Raw genomic sequence first — 14,994 nt, 5'->3', positions numbered from 1 at the left:
CCCATTATCGCCGTTTTAGCGGCAGTTTTCTGCCGCTAAAACGGCGATAATTTTAAAAAGGTTCTTGCTAATATTCCCCTCAGTTATACTCTATGTACATATTAAGCATAGAGAGATTACTTCACAGTAACATAATTGGAAAATTATAACATTTTCCGAAATGTCCTGAGAAGCTTGATGGTCCACCTCTTTCCAGAAGTACTGTTCCAGACCTTTGTGAATCCCAGAAATGACAAAATCTACACATAAATGTAAATGTAAATCTGCAAATGTAGACTTTCGAACTTCATTGAGAAATCAGGCTCTGATGGGCTCCTGTAGAGTATTAAGCTAATGCTACACAAAACAGCCCAGTGTGCTGATACCATTTCCAGATGCAATGCCAGTTGCAATTCCTAAAGATTACAGCCTGTGGTGTGTGGTAAAACAAATGCTGGGAATACAAACATACTACTCTCGTTCTGCCGCATGTTTTAGTACGTATTTCAGTATTGACAGACTGGCAATTTGTGCTAACACTCAGCAATTATTATATTTTGACAATATGTCAATAAATGCCAATAAACGCATGACAAAAGAAAGGACATAACTACAACACGGGGAAAAATGTCAGCGCGACCTTTCCTTGTCAATTCTGTGCACTGACAGTTTAGTACACAATAGTATGTCTAAAACCTAATCATGCACAGAAGCCGTTTACGTGAATATTGCACCTGGAAGCACGTTGAGGTATGCAAATTGGGCCCATGCTTTAGATACTGCTAATAGCTTCCACTGTTTCCTGTTTGTTTTTAAGTAGTGGCATTTTTATGTGGTTCTTCCATTAGTTTTATGGGTTGTCCTGCAAAAAGTAGGGGTTTGGGATTTTCTCCCACTCAAGTACTTTTTTGCCAGTTTTTTTTCCACCCATATTTTTTCATAGATTTGCACGCATTCCCAAAATTATGCTAAAATTAAAAATTCCCATATGCATGTAATTGCCTATGGACAATCAGATTCTAATGAGCTTTGACTACACACACACCTGCACAGAAGCTAATCTATCTCTGGTCTACAATGGAAACATCTGGAAAGTCAATCAATCAATAGAGCGCGCTACTCACCCGTGAGGGTCTCAAGGCGCTGAAAGGGGGGAGGGTGCTGCTACTGCTTGAACAGCCAGGTCTTGAGGTGTTTCCTGAAGGTGAGATGGTCCTTGGTCATTCGTAGGTGTGCGGGGAGGGAGTTCCATGTCTTGGTTGCCAGGTAGGAGAACGATCTTCCTCCGGCGGTGGTTCTGGGAATCCGTGGGACGGTGGCGAGGTCGGCGGAGCGGAGCTGACGAGTGGGAGTGTAGAACGAGAGGCGGCTGTTGAGGTATTCGGGGCCCGTGTCGTGGAGTGCTTTATGTGCGTGGGTGAGGAGCCTGAATGTGATCCTCTTGTTGACGGGGAGCCAGTGCAGGTTTCTCAGGTGGGCGGATATGTAGCTGCGGCGAGGGATGTCGAGGATGAGTCGTGCGGAGGCGTTCTGTATGCGTTGTACTCGTTTCTGAAGTCTGGCGGCGGTTCCCGCGTATAGGGCGTTTCCGTAGTCCAGTCGGCTGGTGACGAGGGCCTGGGTGACGGTTTTTCTGGTTTCGATGGGGATCCACCTGAAGATTTTTCGGAGCATGCGCAGGGTGTTGAAGCAGAAGGACGAGACGGCGTTGACTTGTTTGGCCATTGTGAGGGAGGAGTCCAGGATGAATCCTAGGTTGCGTGCGTGGTCCGAGGGTGTCGGCGAGGAGCCCAGTGCTGACGGCCACCAGGAGTCGTCCCAGGCGGATGGGGATTTTCCGAGGATGAGGACCTCCGTCTTGTCGAGTTCAGCTTCAGGCGGCTGAGCTTCATCCAATCTGCGACGTTTTTCATTCCTTCCTGGAGGTTGGTTTTGGCGGCGGCTGGGTCTTTGGTGAGGGATAGTATCAGCTGGGTGTCGTCGGCATAGGAGATGATGTTGATGTTGTGTTTGCGTGCGATGGTGGCGAGGGGGCTCATGTAGATATTGAAGAGGGTTGGGCTGAGCGAGGAGCCTTGGGGTACGCCGCAGATGTTCTCGTGGCCTCTGAGCGGAAGGGAGGGAGGCGGACTCTCTGGGTTCTGTCGGAGAGGAACGAGGTAATCCAGTTCAGGACCTTTCCTTGGATCCCAGTGGTGAAGAGGTGGGTTATTAGGGTGCAGTGGCATACCGGCTGCCGAGAGGTCTAGGAGGATGAGGGCGGTTGTTTCTCCGTTGTCCATCAGGGTCCTGATGTCGTCGGTGGCTGCGATGAGGGCAGTCTCGGTGCTGTCGTTGGCTCGGAATCCGGACTGGGATGGGTCGAGCAAGTTGTTTGCCTCGAGAGAAGCAGTCAACTGTTTGTTGACGGTCTTCTCGATGACTTTGGCCGGGAAGGGAAGATGAGAGATGGGGCGGAAGTTCTTGAGGTCTTTGGGGTCCGCTGTGAGTTTCTTCAGGAGGGCGTTGATTTCTGCGTGCTTCCAGCTCTCCGGGAAGGTGGCTGACGTGAAGGAGCTGTTTATGATGTTCGGGAGATGGGGTGCGATGATGGTGTCAGCTTTGTTGAAGATATGATGGGGGCATGGGTCCGAGGGGGAGCCAGAGTGGATGGAGTTCATGACGTTGGTGGTATCTTCAGTGCCGATGGGGGTCCAGGTGCTGAGGGTGGTGTTGGGGGTCGCTGGTTCGGTGGCTGGAGGCGGAGTCTGGGGCCGAACCTGTCGTGTATGTCTGCGATCTTTCGGTGGAAGAGCGTGGTGAGGGAGTTGCAGAGTTCTTGTGATGGTGTGATGTTGTTGTTGCTAGCGTGGGGGTTGGAGAGCTCTTTGACGATGTTGAAGAGTTCCTTGCTGTTATGGGTGTTGTTGTCTAGCCGCTCTTTGAATGCTGTCCTTTTGGTGGTGCGGATCAGCTGGTGGTGTTTACGGGTGGCGTTCTTGAGGGTTGTCATGTTTCCTGTGGTTTGTTTGTGGTGCCCGGTTTTTTAGAGGTTTCGGCAGGATTTTTTTGATTCTTTGAGGGCGTCTGTGAACCACAAGGTTTTCCTGTTGCTGGTCGTGCCTGGGGGGTTCTTCAGTGGTGCGAGGGCGTCGGCGCAGTTGGTGATCCACTGTGTGAGTTTGTGGGCTGCGTCATTGGTGTCAGCAGTGTTGGCTGGTGGGTTCTGGCTCAGCGATGAGAGGAGCTGGTCTGTGGTGATTTTGCTCCAGCCTCTGTGGGGGATTTGTTGCTTGCGGTGGTGGGATGTATTCTTTTTGAAGGTGAAGTGGAGGCATCTGTGGTCGGTCCAGTGTAGTCCGGTGGAGTGGCTGAAGGAGACGTGGTTGCTGGCGGAGAAGATGGGGTCGAGCGTGTGGCCAGCGATGTGGGTGGGGGTGTTCAATAGTTGCTTGAGTCCGAGGTTGGCGAGGTTGTCGAGCAGGGTGATGGTGTTGTTGGCGCTGGTTTTCTCCAGGGGAAAGTTCAGGTCCCCTAGGAGGATGTATTCTGGTGAGGCGAGGGCGTACGAGCTGATGAAGTCGGTGATGGTTTCGCTGAATTGTGTGCGTGGGCCCGGGGGTCTGTAGATGAGCGTTCCACTAAGGGTAGTCTTGAGGTCGGTGTGAATCTGGAAGTGTAGGTGTTCGGCGGCGGAGAGTGTGTCTTCGGTGGCGGTCGTGATGTTGATGGTGTTCCTGTAGACGATGGCGATTCCTCCTCCGGTTTAATTGACGCGGTCCTTCCGGGTGATCTTGTAGCACCCAATACTTCAAAAGAGCACTACAATACCTAGCAAATTGTTTGCCAATTAACGATAACAAATTTCACGTCTCGGTAATTACCAACCCAAATAAGAATTTACTCCTTGTTAGTTGACCTGGGTAATATTGCAGAGATAGATTTCTACTTCCTTATTAAGGGCCACCACTGTAGCTTCCATAGCACAGATTCTCTCTGTAATTGCAGACATCTTAGCTTCTAAAGTCTCACAAGAGTCTTGGATTGTAGCCTGATTCCTCTCCGAGATGGCAAATCTATTTCTCATGTCTGACGAGAGGGTCACTAACATGGTTGCCAGGTCCAATTGTTTAGGACCTGGCAACCATGTTTAGGATTGATGATGCGGGCCTCCAGCGGCCGAAGAAATGGGCGATTGAGACATTACCGCAGGAGAGATGAAAGGATCGCCCACGACGCTACCCTCACAGCCGCCTAGAACCTGAAACCTATTAGAAGTGGTGACATTGAACTGCACTACCCCCTCTGCTATTGAATTCACATTGATAGAGTCCATGACATCTACGCTTACCACAGCTGCCTCAGTTAATGGCACTATATTCTGGTGTGAATCAGTCTTATTTTTATTTGGGTTCTTTATTCAGTGATTAAAAATCACCATAAAAGTACAAACAAACATTATAAGTACATTTCTTAAAAAAGGACAAACAGTCAAGTTAACATGTGACTTGATGTAAGTACAACAGCAAGATCCCAATGAATAAAATAAGACATTATAATCCATTAAAAACAATCACAAAATTCTCATGATCCCCCCCCCCCTAGTTGCTCTTAATCGGACAGCTACTTTGATAAAATTTATGATACAGCACAATGTAAGGGGGTCCGACGCCTGTTGTAAAAAAATCAAGGCCTCTTTTGCACATTTAATATTTGATTTTTTTAAAATCTCTACCAGGAATCTACGTCTGTGTTCAGAATAAAACGGGCATATTAATACAAAATGAAGGGAATCCTGCGGAGACCTATTGTCGCAGCCGCAGGTTCCCTTCTGCTCAATAGAGGGTAAGTACCCTAGTGGTGATCCCAATAAATAAGGTAAAAAATTGAGCCTATAACGAGTCATTAAAAACCTTTCCTGTGCATTGTGTAACAGATATAGATAGGGTTCCATTCCTTCTGTGGTCTTTACAAGATTGTATGCACACACCGTAGTTTTAGCCCTTTCTTGTTCTATTCTTTGTGCGGCTTTGTGTGCAAAGAAAGCTTTTTTAACAATTGTCTTGTGCTGGGGGGTGATCGATGTCGGGTCAATAAAAAGATTCCCTAGACCCAGAGTTACCAGTACAGATTTTACATAACTGAGCCACGGGATTCGCGACCATTTTTCTCTGCCCAAGCAGTCCTTCAGTATTTCCCTGCTTAGGCTAGCCTCATGATTTATCCAGAGCTTAAGCCAGGCTAAAATTGGCCTAACCTTAATCAAATCTTCAAGGTAGGGGATCCCTAACTCCCTATGAGCTATTGCGGCTGTTACACTGTGTGGGGCTTTCAGGATGGATCGTAGATGTTTATTCTCCACCCGCTGCAGTTGGCAAACATTAGCAAAGCCCCACACCTCTGCCCCATAGGTAACTTTAGAGCAACATACTGAGTTATATAGGATCATCCCCTGTTCGGGGCACCACCTCCCCAGCCTTCGGCCATAACCGGCTATTGCCCCACTGGCGGCAATCATTTTACGACAACGATCCTCTACCAGGGCGTTAAATTTTAATAACCCATCAAACAGAACGCCTAGATATGAGAACGACTTGACCTTCTCAATCTTATGACTCCCTATTGTAAAAATGCATTTGTTAGAGGGTTTTTTACCGACAGTTAAAACATAGGATTTGCCCAAGTTAACAGAAAGGTCTAATGAACCCATGAAAGAAACAAAACCATCAATTAAAATCTGTAGACTCTTTGGTGTGCGCCCGAGGAGGACCGCGTCATCTGCGTAGAGTAACACAGGGACATGACGCGACCCTACTTGTGGACAGTCGGATCCCAACTGTAAGAGGTGCTGTTCGAGATTATTAATATAAAGGGAAAACAAAAAAGGCGCCAGGATGCAACCCTGGCGGACCCCACTGTTACATTGGAAGGAGTCTGTGCATCCACCCTGCATATTATACCTAACTTGTGCTGATGTGTTACTGTGCAATTCCCTTAATATGTTAATGATGCCAACCTCAATCCCCATGCTAGTCATCATGTTCCAGAGCTTACCTCTATTAACATGATCAAAGGCAGCTGCCAGATCCATAAACCCCAAAAAGAGAGATTCATCACTGGCCATAGTGTATTTGGCTGCTATCATATAAAGGTTCAAGCATTGGTCGCTCGTAGAACGACCCATCCTAAAGCCATACTGTGCGTCTGAGACGATGTTATTTGCTTCAGTCCACCCAGTCAATCGGTTTAGTATACCCCTTCCCAAGATTTTAGCGGATACATCAATTAGGGAAATGGGGCGATAGCATTGTGGGTCGTCCCTGTTACCCTTTTTAAAAATGGGGACGATGGTGGCAGTAGACCATGAGGGCGGTAAGCCATAGCGGATTGCAGTATTAATGACTCTCGTCATTATAGGGGCCCATAATTCCACTGAACTAAGGAACAAGTCAGGCGGGATTCCATCCGGGCCTGGTGCTTTATTTTTTGATAGCCCCTCGATCCCGATCCTGATTTCCGTTAAGGAAAAAACTACCAGCTGACCTAGGTCTGTATTCCCTTTATCATACTGGGTGTCTGTTTCATGGTTATATAGACCCCTATAGTGAGTGATCCACATATCGGGCGTGATGTTCGTTCCTAATTTAGGGACCATATCATCCTGGAATGTGGGTCTAATAATTATTTTCCAGAATTCGGTCATGCCCCTCTTTTCCCCAGCTTCTCTAAGGTCCGCCCAACCTTCTGCTTGTAATGCCTTTTTCCTCCTGCTCAACTCACTTTTATATTTTTTCCTGCAGGACGCAACCCGAGTGGCATCCCTCGGCTTTGCTTTAATACTGTCTTTGAGATCCCTCAGGGCTTTAGAGCAGTCTCGGTCAAACCATCGCGGCTTGCTACCAGTCTCTTTTGCTGGGGCGCTAGACTTTAACAACCCATCTACCAGGTGTGCTATTTGGTCAAATGCTGTGAGTAATTGCCGCCCTTCAATTCTCTCATCTAAACATGCCTCAATGGATTTTTTCCCCTTCTCCATTAGTGATTCATCAAACCTTTCCCCATTGATCCTAGACCACCTTAGGCGTCTACCCAGGTCAATAGCCCTCTCAGATACCGCTGCAAACTTTTCCCTAATTGGGGCGGACTGGTACAGTATATCCAACAACAGGGGGTTATGGTCGCTGAACGGGTTCCATTCTATGCCAACCCTAGAGACTCTATTTATAATGGCCCTTGAGGCGATGATATAGTCGATATACGAAAAGCATCCTCTCCCCTTGAAGGTAGGTGGCAGGGTCTCGTCTTTTAACATATGCACCATATCCAGGGTGTGGACCAAATCCTGGTTCGCTAGAAATTTTGTTAAAGCCTCGCCTTCTGCAGTATGCTCAAAGTGGGCCCCGTTGTCCTTTGGGCATCGCGACCATGTCAAGTCTATTGGAAGAAGGGCTGGGCAAAGATGACAGTTAAAGTCCCCCACGATTAGACTATTTGGGGTGTGATTTTTGGCTTTGCAGGTAGGGACTTGGCACAGTCTATACTCCAGTTCCCGTATCAGAGCATTACATCCCCCGCCCGCCACATTATAATACAAATTCAATATTGTCAGGTTAAATCCTTTACCCTTGAGCCGCACCTCTTGGATATCATGAGAATGATGATTAGTGGTTGACCATGTGCCAGGGAGATTCAGGTCCACATATACCGATAGCCCACCCTTTGCCCTGCCTGATGTAGATTTTCTTGCTGGAACAAAAAAAACATTTGTACCCTTGTAGGTGTAAAGAATGGTTGTCAACTGCCCAAGTTTCCTGTAAACAAATTATGGGGAATTGGTGTATATACTGGCACCATTCTTTGTTGCTAATTTTAGTCGCCAAACCAGCAATAATCCAAGACACCATTCTAACTGCCTCATTTGCCACCTTCCCCCTTATGTCTCCCCTGCCTGTAACTTGCGCGTGTGCTGGTTGCCCCTTGTCTATGCTCACACAAACATGCGCTAATTTTTGGGGGTAGTTAAGCTTTGGGGGGGAAACATGCACCTTACAAATTATGGGTAACTTTACAGTTGAACAGGGGCCCTTTTCAGCGGCAAGATTATCTGCTATATCCCCTGAACAGAGTCAGTCGACACCCTCCATGTCCGCTAATGCTGTAAAGCGGTTAAAAGTGGGCCAGTAATAATCACTTTGATGGAACGGAGGTGGTCTAGGATAATCATCCTGCCTCTGAGTGGGTGGCCCAAAACCAAAATTCCCGGGGAAGTATGAGGGGGTTGCTTGGTTGTTCTGCTGATGGTAAAGAATGGGTCTAAAATAACCATCCAGTCTCTGAGTAGAGTGCCCACGACCCAGGTTCTGGTGGCTGAATAAGGGGGTTACGTGATTGTTCTGTTGGTAACTCAAGGGCCTAATGGTGGGTATCGGAGCAACCATTCCTCTTGGGTAAAAGTAAGTTAGATCACGTATAGTGATGGCATTGCCTACATTTTGTGGAAACCCATTTATAATGTACCTAACTACTCTGTCATCCTGAAAATTTATGAAGACAATGTCACCCGCTAAATCCTTAATTCTTTTCCCCAACCAAGCTAAACGTCTAACGTTAAGTATTGTCCCGTTTATATCTGGTGGAAGTGGGCAGTTCTGCCTCAGCCAGTGTATGACTTTATTTTTTAGCCCACGTTGGTCTTCTACACATCCATCCACAAGTGCTGGTACCCCGGTCAGGACTGCAACAAATGGCGCCGCTTCCGGGGGCAGCTCTACTCTGGGTTTCTTCACTGGGAGTGTCCTGACGATTTTTTCTTGCTCAATGGGTTTAGAGGTTTTTGTGAGGGGGTGTAATAATGGTCCATTTCCTGGTTTGTCTAATATTGCCCCATCTTGTGTCTTCTTGGCAGTATTCCTACTATTTATCGCTTCAGTGATAGTGGTTAATGTTTTACGGGGTTTCGGTTTGGGCAAGGACGTGGTTTTAGTTCCCTTCTGAGCAACGGTATTTAGCGATGGTACAAGGTGATTGTGCTCTAGTTCAGGTTTGGAGGGATCTATAATTGCCGCTTTAATGTCCCCTAAATCTTTTTCTAACTTCTCCATTTGGCTGGTTAATCCCTTTAATCTCTCAACTAGTGGCAACATGAACGATCTTAATAACTGCTCTATGCTGCCCAATAAGTTTGTACTAGATGGGTCATTTAGCAGGGTGGGTATTGACTTAACCATCAGGATTGGTGTAGATGCAGATACATTGGGGGTAGATTTAATAGAGGTCCCCCCCTTTTTACCAATCACCTTGTTTTTAAGTAGAGAGTCCCCCCTCTTTTTTCTTCTTTTGGGTGGTGGACCTTGGGCTCTATGTTTTTGTGATGCTCCCTTTGCTATGATAGATGAGTCCACTTGCGTTGGCAAAGTGTCGGGCAAGGGTTCTGCATCTGCAATCAGACTGCAATTCAAATATGAGTCATTATAGTTAAAACATTAACTACAGCTGGAGGGGGGGTGTTTTCTAGTAAAAGTAGTGGGATGCTGATGTTTAGGGTAGCCTCACTGTCCCCAATGTTCTCTTGTTATTGATACATTCGATAGAACGGCGTCTCTCCGCCCATCGCTCAGACATAGCGATTTCCTTGTCTGTCCCAGTGTTAACCCTGAATAAGAAATCATCCAGCGTACGCTGGTTGACTCCTCCTATCAGTGAATACCTGTCTTTCGTGGGAGATAACGTCATAGTTTAATAGTAAAGCCAAATCTAACTAAACAGAGCAACTACAGTGGTTCAAGCAATGTGGACCCACAAACTGCAACCTATCAAACAATATGGTAGTGTGGTTATAGATACTGCAACTTTCTACATGTAATTCCAGATCTACTGTATCATGAATCAGTCACAGAAAGAGGGGGGGCCCAGCCCAGTCTCTTACGGTCTCTGAGGGCATCAGAGGGCCCGCCCTTTGCCCAGGCTTCGCACGGCGTCTCGCTCGCGTCCCGCGGAGCTGGGGTGACGCCTGCTTTATGCGCTGCCCGGCGCGATTGTGTGGCGTCTGTCCGCCACTGAGGGAGCCTGGGAAATGTAGTTGCTGCTGCCGCCCTCCACACTGCGGCCGCTAAAGGTGACCACTGCGGCAGCGGGAGGGGGGCAATTTGCAGCGATGTAGTAGCACCCAGGGTTCAGGGTCCAATAACACAATGCCCAGGATTCAGAGTCCAAAACACGGTATGGCGGTAAGTAGCTCCTATAGCTCCTGTAGGCGTCCCCCGCTCCACCGGGGTGACGCCTGCTTTATGCGCCGCCCGGCGCGATTTTGTGGCGTCTGTCCGCCACTGAGGGAGCCTGGGAAATGTAGTTGCTGCTGCCGCCCTCCACACTGTGGCTGCTAAAGGTGACCACTGCGGCGGCGTGCAATTTGCGGCGATGTAGTAGCGCCCAGGGTTCAGGGTCCAATAACACAATGCCCAGGATTCAGAGTCCAAAACACGGTATGGCGGTAAGAAGCTCCTATAGCTCCTGTAGGCGTCCCCCGCTCCACCGGGGTGACGCCTGCTTTATGCGCCGCCCGGCGCGATTGTGTGGCGTCTGTCCGCCACTGAGGGAGCCTGGGAAATGTAGTTGCTGCTGCCGCCCTCCACACTGCGGCCGCTAAAGGTGACCACTGCGGCGGCGGGAGGGGGGCAATTTGCGGCGATGTAGTAGCGCCCAGGGTTCAGGGTCCAATAACACAATGCCCAGGATTCAGAGTCCAAAACACGGTATGGCGGTAAGAAGCTCCTATAGCTCCTGTAGGCGTCCCCCGCTCCACCGGGGTGACGCCTGCTTTATGCGCCGCCCGGCGCGATTGTGTGGCGTCTGTCCGCCACTGAGGGAGCCTGGGAAATGTAGTTGCTGCTGCCGCCCTCCACACTGCGGCCGCTAAAGGTGACCACTGCAGCGGTGGGAGGGGGCAATTTGCGGCGATGTAGTAGCGCCCAGGGTTCAGGGTCCAATAACACAATGCCCAGGATTCAGAGTCTAAAACACGGTATGGCGGTAAGAAGCTCCTATAGCTCCTGTAGGTGTGAATCAGTCATTCCCAAGGCAGTTTAGCCAACCCGTTGGACTTTATTATGCACCTTAAAAAAAGATCTTAGAGAAGGAGTTATCTTGACTTGTTGAGCTTCTTTTTGCTTTCTCCCCGAGGATACTGAGGAAGAATTCTGAGGAATGAGAGGTGGGCTTCTCCTGTTTTCCTACTAGATTTTTTAGAAAGAGTTTTCCCAAAAATAGGAGCAGGGGGAATTGTAGAAGGATTTAGAGGGGCACCCAGGACGCTAACGTTTTTATTACGTAGAGCGTACCTACTAGGGCATTCCACTCTTTTTTTACCTGCTGAGCCCCCAGTTTGAGGAGCTAATGTAAGACAATTAACAGATTGTAAACAGTCAACATTCAATGCCTCCCCCTGCCTTACTTGCTCCTCCTGTGCAGGCTCTGGATTCATCAGATTTATCGATCTCAATTTCGCTTTTCCTCTCCTTCGTGGAGTTTGCTTATCCTGAGGAGGGATGCTGATTTCCTTACTACCCAAGCTTTTAATCCGTCTGAGGCTCATGGGCAGAGAGAGAACTGATGGCAAGGAAAGAGCTAAATAAACGAAGGTAATCTGATGTAGTTTCTGTATTCTGTAATCATACCCCTGCGAGCCTCCTGTAATGAAGCTCGTAATGCAGCTCGTAGAACGGGGCAGCTGATAGGGACTAGCTCTGCCTGGCGTGCCCCGGAAGGAGATCCTGAAAGCGGCGCGCCTATCCAGGCATACGCAGTCTTCTGCATCTAGCAAACGCCCGGCAGATCCCGGGATCAAACCATGTCCTGCAGCCAGCTCTGCAGCGTTCCTGAGCCTAAAGCCCGAAGCCGGGGGACCAAGATAGCAAAGACGCAGCAAATCACAGTTGGGCCGCGGGGCTTCAAAAGTAAACCACCGCACACCACAGATGAGATAGGCGAAAGCACAGAAGGCTCAGAAGGAAAAAAGTAGAGTAAGTACGCCCAAATTACGCAAAAGATAAGTCCAGCACAGAGGCAGGGAAAGAAAAATGGGAGCGCGTGGCCCAAGATGGTTTAAGCAGCTACATCGGTGAGGGTTTCGAAGGAGCTCGCAGCTGAGTTAACCCGCCGCCATGTTCCCCTAGCCCCCAAGTAGAAATCGATCGGACTGAGATTCAAACTTTGAAAAATGGTGAAAAAGTTATGTTGGATAAAATTGAAGCACTAGAAAATAATGAAAGACGGAACAATGTTATGGTTCTCATTGTCCCAGACGGCCTAGAGGGGGATAACATTAAAAGCTTTCTTATAAACTTAGTAAAAGAGTTTATTCCCTCTATTAATTCCCATGACCTAGAGGCTGATATCCAGAGAATTCATAGAGATCCCTTCTATAAAAGTCAAATAGGAAGACCCCTAGGAGAATCTTGGTTAATTTCAAATCATACACTTTAATAGAGCAAGTCCTGTCAGAGGCTTTACAAGCTGGGAGTTTTTCCAAAGGGGAGTGGAAATTTCGGATTAGATCGGATCTCTCAAGAACCACGCAGGATAGGCAGTGGGAGCTGGGAAAATTTATACAGACTTTACGGTCTTTAGGGGCAACAGTCCAGTTGAGGTTCCCAGCTCTCATTAAAGTTATGTGGAATAATAAAATGATCAATTTTAGGGATCCTAATGAGGTTGGGATTTTTATGGATCAAACAAAGGCTCAGGGTTAATTTTACCAGTCTTTTGTTGAAGTAGCTACATTTGGGAGTGCGAGGTGAGCTCCATTAAGGTATTTTTTCATCTTAACTAGGTTATTTTCAGGGGGGGGGGTTCCCTTGGGTGGGGTGGGGGTTCCCTTGGGTTGTGAAAGATGCCTTTCTGTGGCGGCAATGCCGCCATGGAAAGGCATGCGGTCTTCACTTCGGGGCCCCCTGCGGGCCCCCATGGTGAAGGGGGGGTGGGGGGCGCACATGGGGGGTACCTGTGGTACTCCCCTGCATTTGCATACACAATGCGGCAGGCACCAAGCGGTGCCTGACGCTTTGTGTATGCAAATGCATACATGCATTTTTAGCATTGTAGCGGGCGGTGCTGAGAGCACGGCCCGCCACAATGTTAAAAATGCATGATGCGCCCGCCACTGTGGCGGGCGCATCCTAATATGCAGTGTGGGACCGCCGCTCAGCTCGCGGGCGGTCCCGTTTTCCGCAAGGGTGGCAGGCGGGCAAAGTCTGCCCGCCATCCTAATGGGGGCCTATATTCAGTTTCATGCACTTACACCACTCCCATTAATCAATCTGAAGATACTGATTTCATTGTTAGCCTCCCATTTCATATTCCTTCACATTTAGGGAATGTTTTAAAATTTTCAATAGTACATTTTGCTTCTTTTTTTATACACTTTATTAGTGTGTTAATATTATTTAATTATCTAAGTGGTCGCAGACCACCTGAGTAGGCTTCACAGACCAGCCAGGGGTCCCTGGACCACAGGTTAAAAAACACTTTTCTAATACACTTACCCTGTAGTGGTTAGGTCAATGTAGTGGCTTTGAAATATTTGAAGTGCAACAGAGCATGTAGAGTAGATGGGGTATAATGTACTAAAATCACGAATGGCTCAAAATGACAAAACCATAATCAACCCTTTTTTCAGGTTTATTATTAAGGAATAAATACTTGAATAAAGGTGAAAATCTGGAACCTGGATCTGAATTAGGAGGGAAGCAAAGGGGGATTGGTGGAGTTGAAAACATTGTAATTTAGGATGAGGCGTGAATGCTGAGACAGATTGGAACTAAGCAGAAGTGCTAAATGAGTTGAACTTTTTACAGAGATTCATTTGCAATTTCGATTTGATGGGGTCAATTGCGGAGTCTGCCATGCCAAAAATGCAGTCTGTTAGTGGAGGATTTAGACCGGTTGTCCATTGGTAAGCAAGGCTGACCAGGGTCATAACTGGACTACGTGAAACGTCACGAAGAGGGTAAGTGCAATTGCCTGACATTACACATGACAAAGTAACTTTTAATAACTCACTTAGTCAATGATCAACCCTTGTGGCCCGCCGGTTTCGGACAGAATACATATATGTATATGGAATTGTACCATCGCAAGTGTGCACGAGACGGGCGGACACCCCCGAAGTGTGCCCGGTTGGTTTTGGCTATGACGTAAACACGCTGTCGCTGTGAAATAAACGTCTCACCCGCCGTACGTACCAGGCAGTTGGCGCACAGAACAAACAAGCGATAGTTCTCTCGGTTTGATTTTTATATATACTGCGACACGTGTTCCTGATCTGGAACTGGAACACAAAAGAGACGTCCTGTAAACATTTTCAAAATAGTTGCGACAAATAATGAATTTTTTAAAAACCTAACGATTCCACCCGAATAATTATGAGGTAGAGGTTATGAGCACTCAGAAGAAGAATGTTCTTATCAAAATGGTATTATTTAGACAATGGTTTTCTGTAAGAAAATGGCGCGTGTTATAAAGGTGCGCCAAAGGTACCACTACTAGCAGTTGTGGTATTGGTTATTTGATTAGATCGGCCTCACTCGTACATAGATACAGCATTTCGTGGTGGGCAACAAACCTGTGTAATGAGCAAAAAGCTTGTCGTCAGGTCACAGGATGTTGTTAGAATGCTTCTACAGGGGATATTGTGGGGATAAAAGGTCTGCTCCATTCACAGGTACAGTTTGGCCTGCGGCAATAGGTTGTGTGCTCAGATCATTCAGTAGGGGTCCTTGAAAGTGCCTGTGGCGGACATGATAATGCAGATGTCTTCAAACTCAATCTAATTCTAGCTCTGACTCTTAATCAAATGGGTGAGTGTGGTCGGGGCATCTGTTTGCCAAGAGGACCATGAAAGGTGTACTGAGTGCAACCACATAACATCTACAACACTTACGTTGTAAACCTTTATACAGTCACCATTGTAGTGATCCCGTTACAATGACAATAAATACAGGGATTTGGTTAGAGTTAATGTTAGAGTCAGTGTTAGGATTT

General features: G+C 47.6%; 1 protein-coding gene across 1 annotated transcript in view; it reads right to left on the bottom strand.

Annotated features, from left to right (window-relative positions):
* GNAT1 (G protein subunit alpha transducin 1) overlaps nt 1–14,147 on the bottom strand; it is a 268,365-nt gene extending 254,218 nt beyond the window's left edge. The window contains exon 1 of the mRNA XM_078661255.1: nt 14,014–14,147. The gene's annotated coding sequence lies outside the window, so the exon portion shown is untranslated. The remainder of the gene's footprint in view (nt 1–14,013) is intronic.
* Nucleotides 14,148–14,994: the final 847 nt, after the last annotated feature.

This window comes from Lissotriton helveticus, chromosome 9 (genome assembly GCF_964261635.1).
Source record: "Lissotriton helveticus chromosome 9, aLisHel1.1, whole genome shotgun sequence".
Classification (NCBI taxonomy): domain Eukaryota; kingdom Metazoa; phylum Chordata; class Amphibia; order Caudata; family Salamandridae; genus Lissotriton; species Lissotriton helveticus.
This window is presented reverse-complemented; position numbering and strand designations above follow the sequence as displayed.